The sequence below is a fragment of the Ziziphus jujuba genome, chromosome 5, assembly GCF_031755915.1.
Source record: "Ziziphus jujuba cultivar Dongzao chromosome 5, ASM3175591v1".
Classification (NCBI taxonomy): domain Eukaryota; kingdom Viridiplantae; phylum Streptophyta; class Magnoliopsida; order Rosales; family Rhamnaceae; genus Ziziphus; species Ziziphus jujuba.
The window spans coordinates 26,183,099-26,192,455 of NC_083383.1; the positions used below are offsets into that span (position 1 = coordinate 26,183,099).

Genomic DNA, 9,357 nt, shown 5'->3' on the forward strand with positions numbered 1-9,357 from the left:
AAAAGAAAAGGTCATAATTATAAAACAAAGGGCAAAGTGGGGCCAAGTACAAATATAGCAAAATGCAAGGGGTACAAATTGGAAATCAATAAAGAAAAGGTTTAAATATATGAAATGTGGGAAAAATTCAAAATCTCTCATTACAGACCGACAGTGTTAGACGGCTTTGTCTTGGATTGGAATTTGAACAAAAATATCAACATTTGGATTTCTTAAGAAAAATATTTTGACGGCTTTTAGGTTTTCATTCTTTTAAAATTCCTTTTGACTCCCTTTTCTTTTTTTTTTTTTAATAATTTATTTGTTTTATTTTCCTTACCACAACTCGCATTGATGTTGACACCCATTAACAATACTTTTCCCCCAATTCCGAAATCAAATGCGGCCCAGACCACTGTAGCAGAGATGTGGAGAACCGTCCACTTGGCGACCGTTTGATTGGTTTGTACGGCAAGATTCTAGGAGCCGCTGATATGTTTCGATCTAGATCAATGATTGGAGGGACGGTGGGACACAGTGGAGAGTGTTCGTTAGCCACGTGGTGGTGAAGAGGGTGTTTTATGTCATTTGCAGTTATTTTCGTGAAGCAATGGAAACCGTTTGGATATGTCGTGGCACATTTTGATTGGTACAAACATTGTAAGTCCGTGTATCGAACGAAAGCAATTATTGTTGAATTCCATGAATGAAGTACACGGATAGAATTCGCCAATGCCACTACTTTTGAATTTCAAATCCTCTTTCTAAATTCTGTCCAAAAATGAAAAAAACCAATAATTCTTTTTTCTTTTTTTTTTCCTGATAGAAAACCAATAATTTTAGAAAATGAAATCTAGAACACACTCGTTTGTTCATTAAATCGAAAATTATATTTATATATATATATATATATTTTTTTTTTCTTTTTGATAAATTCATTCATTTTTCTTTTGATAAAATATTGATTTTTTTTTTCAATTTGATCTTTAAACTTAATCAAAATAATTTAATTATGCAATAAAAATGAATTATTTTAATATCCCAGGTTCATCCCCTATATAACTCGAACCCATATCTTCATGGCATAGATAAAGATGCTCAACCACTGAAATTAATTTTTTTAGTTAAAGTATATTGATTTGAGTAGTGGATTATATTTTGTACAAAAATATAGAATTTCTTTTGTAGTTTTAAAAATATTTTGGAAATTCAATCATTCTATATGCTATGTCCAAAAAACAAAAGCAAATCTATATCCATTTTAGGTTCTTTAAACAAAATACAAATAATAAAGCAATCTAAGGCACTACAATTGGATTTTGTTTATTGAGTTATTGGCTCTACTAATTATTGAACCATATCTATATTTACATTTAGATATTTAAAATGTTTTTTTTTTTTGGGTGCAATGTGATATTTAAACTATTTTTTTATTCTAATCTTAATAATTTTGAAACAAATAATACACTTACCATAATAAGTAAACATTGAAATTATTAAATCAAGTAACCCATATAAGATCCCAATATGTTACATTAAATACACTACACATTTCAAAATTGTTAAAAAAATAAACAAAAATAGTTTAAGCACCAAAAGTACATTTAAAATTGAAACCAAAAGACCAAAATATAAAAAATAAAATAAAATCATGAATCAAAATGCAACTATAGATATAATTTAAGAAAGAGCATAGGTAATAATTCTTTTTTATTTTGCTTCCGACACTGAAATATCATCATAAGTTTCTTTATGATTTGAAATTTATTGTTTGCTACTTTTTTTTTTTTTAATAGAAACTAAAAAAATATACTTTCGATATGAGAAAATCTCTAAAACTAAAAGTAAAATAGATAAACCAGTACTTTGACCTTTAATTTCCATCAAACTTGGTAGTAGTTGCATAATTGTAGTTATAACACTTTATTGGCGTTATCTTTTATTTTTCTTTATTTGGAAAAGCCTTGTGTTATACGCTATACACATGTAAATAAATTCAAAAAAAGAGTGCTTAGCAATATTTGTCAAAACAAAAGGATTATTGGAAATAAATAGTTCCATTTTACATTTTGATTTTAAAATTCATAATTTTATATATAAACTTGAAGATTTATAGCGCCATTTTTCTTTTTGGATAACAATCTTTTAGTCCCATCAAAGTCCCACCAGTATTGTCTTAAGTTTTGACTCAAATCCATTAGCCAATTGATTAAAAAAAATAAAAAAAAGAAGACTTTTTTCATTTTCTTTTTGTTTCATCCATTTGACATTTCCAATAACTTTGATTATGCCATCCAAATCCCACCGTCCAAATACAATTCTCAATATTTTAGTTTTAATGAAAATACTTTCTCCAACAAAACAGTATGGAAAAAAGAAAAAAAGAAGAAGAAAAAGATAACAAATGTGCCCGATATTTGTATCAATACACAAAAAGAATTATGTTTAAAGTTCTAAACGAAGATTTAGTTTTTTTTTTTTTTGGTTTCATTATTATTATTATTATTATTTTCTCTTTAAAAGAATGTCAAGTGGGACATTTTTTTTTTGGTTTCAGGATTTTATCTGTGAGTTCAAGTGGGATATTTTTTATGTGTAATTTTGTATGGCCCCAATAAATAATTAAATAATTATATAAATAAAGAAATTGTCTGCAGGTAAAAGGCGGCAAAGATTCGCATTGAGCAATGGAATATCTATATGTCATTGGGGTTATCACCTATTAAATTATATATTTTTCAAATTGTTTGGCTTCTCTAACTGCTTTTATACATATATATATATATATATATATATGAAAATTAGGAGTTGTATTAACCAAAAAAGAAAAAAAAAAAAAAAAAGGAGGCAAGCTAACTAAATAGAAAACTTGCCAATGGATCAAGAACTTGCAGACGAGCTTCAAAATAACTACAAATCATTACAAAATCGTTACAAATTATATAAGGGGTTATAAAACCTTCAAAAAGAGTTTAGCGTCCAATTACAAGACAGGTGGGCAACTACTAATTTGAGATGGCAAATAATGGTTTTATTTATATTTTAGTTTGAAATCTAGATGTGGAGATAGGCAATTAAAATGTTCTATAACCTAAACAATTGTCTCATTCAACAATTGTCTCATTCATCTTCAAGTTTGAAAGAATTACTATTCTACCATTTGGGAGATTCCTCTTCCCTCCCAACCCTCAATTATTGAGAGCATTCAATATTTGAATTCAATTTTAAATTTTTTTCGAGTTTTGTAGTTTTTCTGAATATATATATATATATATATTAATTTTTTGGTGGCAATATGCTTTTTTAGTTGGTAAAATATAATGAAATATAATATTTTGGCTTTAGCATTTATTACATTTGTTGGACTACACATTTTGAAGTTAAAAGCCTTATAAAATCATATTCATATTCATATCAAAGCATAAATGGCTTGAATTCTGAGCTTCTCATAATTCATAATAGAATTGAAAAAAAATTACGAGATATTATATTATTTAAATCCATACAAAAGAAAAATAGAATTCCTGAAAAGATAGATTAAAAACGGAACATTATATTGTGATTTTGAATATTTAATTTCGAAATTAATATAATTATTTGATTGATCCTTTTTTTTTTTTTAAAAAAAAAAGCTAAAGTTTTTATAATAACCAAAAAAAAAAAAAAAAACTAATTTTTGTTGCTCTTTTCCATTTCTTTTTTAAATTTTCCCTTCTAACTGATTTCTTCCTCTCTTTTGTTTATTTACTTTTTTGGTTGTCCTTTCTTACCATTAAATATAAAAAATCATAAACCAAAAAAAAAAAAAAAGGCAAAAAAAAAAAAAAAAAGTTGACCATTTTATGGTCTTGCTTCAACAATATTTCAGGTATCCTTGGGCCAATATAGTCATGTGCCAATAGCTACGTTGGGTTTTTTGCACCTAAATCAGAAGGAAAAAAGCTTATAAAATGAGAAGCTGAAAGCAAAATAATTAAAAAAGAAAAGTTTTAGCGTATAAGTCCTCTTCAAGGCTACACAATCTCTCACGCACAAATAAAATTGTAAGTCGTATTCATACAATTGGTGGGTCACCGAAAGACAGATGCTGATACATAGATTTGGGTTTGATCAAAACCCTGTTTAACCTCATTTTTCTTCATTTGAACCAAATAGCTTGCCAAATTTTACTTGTTTTAGTTTACACTTCAAATCTTGCTTTTTTGGGTTTTGGTAGCCTTGCATTTTTGTTTACTGTCTTTTTCCATTTTTTTCTATTACTTATTTCTACATTTGGCTTTTGGTTTCCATCAAAGAAATAATTAGAAAATAAAATATTATTGTAATTTAGTTACAAATGTGATACTTCTCATATTTCTCCATGTTTTTTTTTTTAAAAACTATATATTGGACCTATTAATTTTAAATCTAAGCATTTATAAGGATAATGTCCTCCTCTTTCAAGATGTGGCCCAATAGCAAAAGTAACACCAAAATTTTTATCCATCAACTTGGTATATACCATTTGGAAAGGTATAAATGATATGACATTATGTTACTTATTTGTATTTAGTTTTATTTATTTTTTAAAATTCATTTATTTTTATTTAATTTATATAAATTTTTTAATCAATAAAAAAATAATATTATTATTTTTGACATAGATTGAAAAATAACTTTACTAGTAAACAAATACATGTGGCAGTATTGTTTTCCAAATAATGACTTTGAATCATCCCACCTCTGACCTTTATATAATAATAATAATAAATGGGTGCCAAACCATAATATGTTTTTATACTTGGTGTTTCTTTCATGGGATGGAAAAGTCAGTCACTCTGTTTTGACCCAAAACTGTGAGGCATGGTCATGAGTAAATAGGAACATAGATAGCTTGTAGCTGTGGCGCAGAAACTATAATATTCTTTTCACACCAAAAAAATTACTTAAGATTTAGGTAATCAAATGTGATGGGCTCCATAAGAGAAAACAGTGTGATGCTAATGGAAAAAATCATCAAAGCAGGAGAAGAAAGAAAATATATTAAAGTAGGGTGATTTATTCAAAGCCAACCCTTATCCTCTAATCTGGGTTATCTCCAACTTGCAATTAAATTCAAAGCTTAGTCCAAATTTTTTACCATTTATTCTGCGAGCATTAGGATAACCGCTCAACCTATCAACTTACACCATAATTGTTAATTCTTTTTCTCTAATTGTCATTTTCATGGTATTAATCCACATGCACACTTGGAAATGATAAATAAGAACAAAAAAATGATCAAAGAAAAAAAAAAAAAAAGGTTAATTTCTCTTTTCTTTTTTGTTTAAATTAAAATGTATTTGGTTATGCATTGGAAATTCAAAATGTTTATCAAATTTATTTATAAAATAATAAATTCTATATAAAATTTTAATTAATTTAGTATTGAGTTTCACTTATTATTTATTTATTCAAATTTAAATTAGGAGGGGGTTATTAATAGATATATATATATATATATATATATTTTTTTTTCCATTCTTCCATGGTGAATGTGTTTAGAATTCTTTTTTTGCCCTTTAGCTTTTCTCATCCTTTTTTAGTTTCTGAAATTTAACCTCACAGTTTTATACTTTTATTCAACCTAACCAATACTCTCAATTCATTACTCTCTCTGATTCCAATTCATATCCATTTGTCTATCATTTAATCTTTTAGTTACTCCCCCACTCAAATAGTTACCCAAAGCAACTATACAGCTGCCTTAGACCATTCATGGTTTAGGCATTCAAATATATTGATCTGTCTTGTATATATATGACAACATACCCAATCCTTTGTTTACCAAAAATAAATAAATTAATAAAACCCAACACCTTTTCTGTAAAACCTCTTTTGAACCCATATCACAAGTTTTATGCTAAGATGAACACATGAGCATGCCGACTGAAAGAAAGTTGAGGAAGTGGACTTTGTTTTGGGAAGCCAAGCTGGGCAAAAACAGGTGGCTATCAAGAGAGGTTATTGAGTGGATGTATGAATAGGCTGAATGTGTATGTCTATTTTGATAATCTTTTATCAAAATCATCTAATTGAATCGTGTTATTAGATTACACTAATAAATACAATAAAAACATAGTTTATAGGACTTGAGGTCTTTTTGTTTTTTTGTTTTTTTTTTCTTTTTAGTTTAAGGGATATGTTTAGGAGTACTTGATATTTAGAGGATGCAAAGTGCAAATAATTTTTTTCTAAAAAAATATATGTTAGCAAGATTTTAAAAAATTATATTAATACTTTTTCAGGGGTCAAACTAACTCAAAAAGTCTATATAAAGAAAAACGTTTTTAAAACTCAAATGGAACCAAATAGTGCTAGCAAAAATAACTTCAAATTATAGAATTAATAGGTATCCTCAAATTGAAAAGGTCAGTCCATACTGCATATATTTTCACTTTTTTTTTTTTTTTCCCCTTCACACAAATAAAACGAGTTGTTAAGATGCTTTCAGAAAATTCTTAATTTGAACTTTGAAAGTCTAGAAATGATTTCAAGGTCAAAAAAACCAAACGGTTGAAAAGAAAAGAAAGAAAAGTTTTTTTTTTTTTTTTTCTTTGCCTCCCAATTATTAGTGTATAATAAATTTAGGAGGTCCACCTTATTCATCGACAATTTGCTAGCCGTTTGAGTTCGTGCTAACAATATTTATTATTGTGCCTTGTACCTTTCAACATTCATGAATATGTGCCGTGCTATTTGGGTCATTTATTTATCTATTTATTTTTATCAACATATAATAATTGCTTCTCAACATTCCAATACACAAAAAAAAAGGGGAAAAAAATAAATAAAAAAGAAAAACATGAAACAAACATTCTCATAAGCATTTTTGCATGGTTACCAATTGAGAGAAACTAATAAGACATACATATTGATAGGTATTCATATATATATGTACAATGATGACAAAAAAAAAAAAAATTGATATGTACATGACATATATATATATATATATATGAATATATATAGAACACTTCCCATATATATATATGTATACATATATATGTGTGTGTGTGTAAATTTTATTAAAAAAAATGTTTAAAGTTATGTTTGGAGAGTAGAATTCATCAGCCCGAACAATAGATGATTTCACTTTGCAGTATTTAGAAGAAAAGTAATATAGGAAAAAATTGAAAGTACAAATGTAAAGCACAATTTTCATAAACATATTGAAGATTTTATTGTTATTTATTCTGGATTCATGTACCAAATATGGGCCTTTTTTTTTTTCTTTTTTTTTTTTTTAATCCCTTTTGTTCAGTAGAGTGATTTTTTTTTTTAAAAAATATAAAAAGAGGCTTCAGATATATATATATATATATATATTTACATGTATATGTTTTTTAGGTATTCTAATGATGGCATACATGCAACATGATGATGAAAGCGAAGGAACTCAACCCCGGACTTTAATTGGGCTGACGAACCATGCTTTAAGCCCGCATGAATCCCGGCCCACATAAAACATTGATGATTTGGTGGGCTTCACTGGAAAATTTAAAAATGTACGGACGACTATGTTTTAGTAGTTATTTTCATCATAATATATGATATTAAAATTGGTAGATGGAGATTATGGTAATATATATATATATATATGCTTTTAACAAAAAAAAGATGGTTAAAAAAATATCAGTGGAAAGCAAGAAAATATAATACTAACGAATTTGAAATTAAGAGGAAAATAAAATTATATTCTATAATTTTATATTCATGAAAACATGAATAAAAAAAAAAAAAAATCCAAAGATTTTAATGTTCCAAACGCATGGTAAGCAAACATATGCGTGTTTAACCTCGAGAATATAAAAAAAGAATTTGCTTTTGGAAACACTTTTATGAAACAAACTTAAATTTGCAAGCAAAAAAAAAAAAAAAAAAAAAAAAAAAAAACCTCATTCAATTAAGAGGAAGAAAAACCTCATCAATTCTATTTTTAATAGCAAAAACTCATTCTAACATTTACAAGCTGTTCCCTTTAACCTAGCTTACAAATCTCTCATTTTCTGCTCTCTCTCTCTCCCTCTCTATCTCACTCTTTCCCCTGATGCACAAAAATAATGTTCAGTGAGTATATTTGGGGAATTAATTAGACAAAAAACTAAAAATTAACCCTAATTAAACAAATCGAAATCAAGGAAAATTAAACTTAATCATTACTACAAAAGTCCCACAAATTTGTCATTATTAATTGGAAGGAACATGGTAATATTTTCCTTTACAAGTGCACCTGTAGACAATGGGACATGACTCAGTTGAGCACTTGAAGCTCACCATCACCCTCTTACATGGAAAGCATGGTCCACAAGCATGGGAACAATCCGGCAAGTTCGACCCGGTTGGGTACAGTTCCATTCCCAGGTCCACCTTTTTTCTTTCCTGTTTCCAAACACCCCCCATTACCAAAAGTTTTATCATATGTTTGGAAAATTAAGGGAGAGAGCTTATGCATAAAAAAATTAAAACAAACCTTAAAGTGCATTGGACCATTGAGTCTTTTTCTTATGGCACCTTGTTCTTGCAAGCTTACTTTGACATATCAAACAAACACAAAATTTTGTAAGAAAATTGTACCACTTAATTAACACGAAATTGGTACAACTATCAAACTGAATTGTAAGTTTATGATTTGTGACATATGATTTAAAAAAAAAAAAAAAAAACAAAGATAATTGTATAAACACGATAGAAGATACTGCATACTTTTGTCTATATATCAGGAAAAATGCTTAAAAAGATGACCCAAAAAAAAAAGAAAAAGAAAAAAAAGAAGGAAATATGAACTTACAACGAGGGGACAGGCCAATCATAACTACCACAAGGAAAATGAGAACTAGGAAATATATGATGTGGGCTCTAAGAGAGAAATGGTGATTCTTCATACTTTTGCTTTTGCTTGTTTGTTTGTAGTGATTCTTACACAGATTAGAGAAACTTGCGGTGAGATTTCATGAGAAAGTGAAAGCAAATGGAAGTTTAAAAAAAAAAAAAATTAATAATAATAATAATGGTACTATGTGGGGAAAAAAAACAAAAGGGATGGTACTATAGCTCGAAGTGTTGGGGAGGGCAATCCATGAAGGTTTTGGGGATATACATTAATATATATAGATACATATATGAAATTCATATAGGTAAGAACAAAAGGCAAAGCAGGATGGTCTTAAATGTGGAAGAAGGTACACCTGTTAGTATTCACATGATCCACGGCTTCCTTTTGATGGGTTTTCACATGTTCTGGTAAGTCATTCCAAAAACATCAAAAATTAATTAATCATTTATTAATTTCTCCTGCAAACTTTAAATGGATAAAGAACTATATTTGTTATTGTTACATTTCCAAGTACAATTAGTTTT

At 27.6% G+C, this 9,357-nt stretch overlaps 1 long non-coding RNA gene across 1 annotated transcript; it reads right to left on the bottom strand.

Annotated features, from left to right (window-relative positions):
- Positions 1-8,298: 8,298 nt before the first annotated feature.
- Positions 8,299-9,097, bottom strand: LOC125423065 (uncharacterized). Its single transcript, XR_007241628.2, has 3 exons — positions 8,789-9,097; positions 8,471-8,529; positions 8,299-8,379 (listed from the first exon to the last, which is right to left on the bottom strand). It is a non-coding gene; the product is annotated as an uncharacterized LOC125423065 (long non-coding RNA).
- Positions 9,098-9,357: the final 260 nt, after the last annotated feature.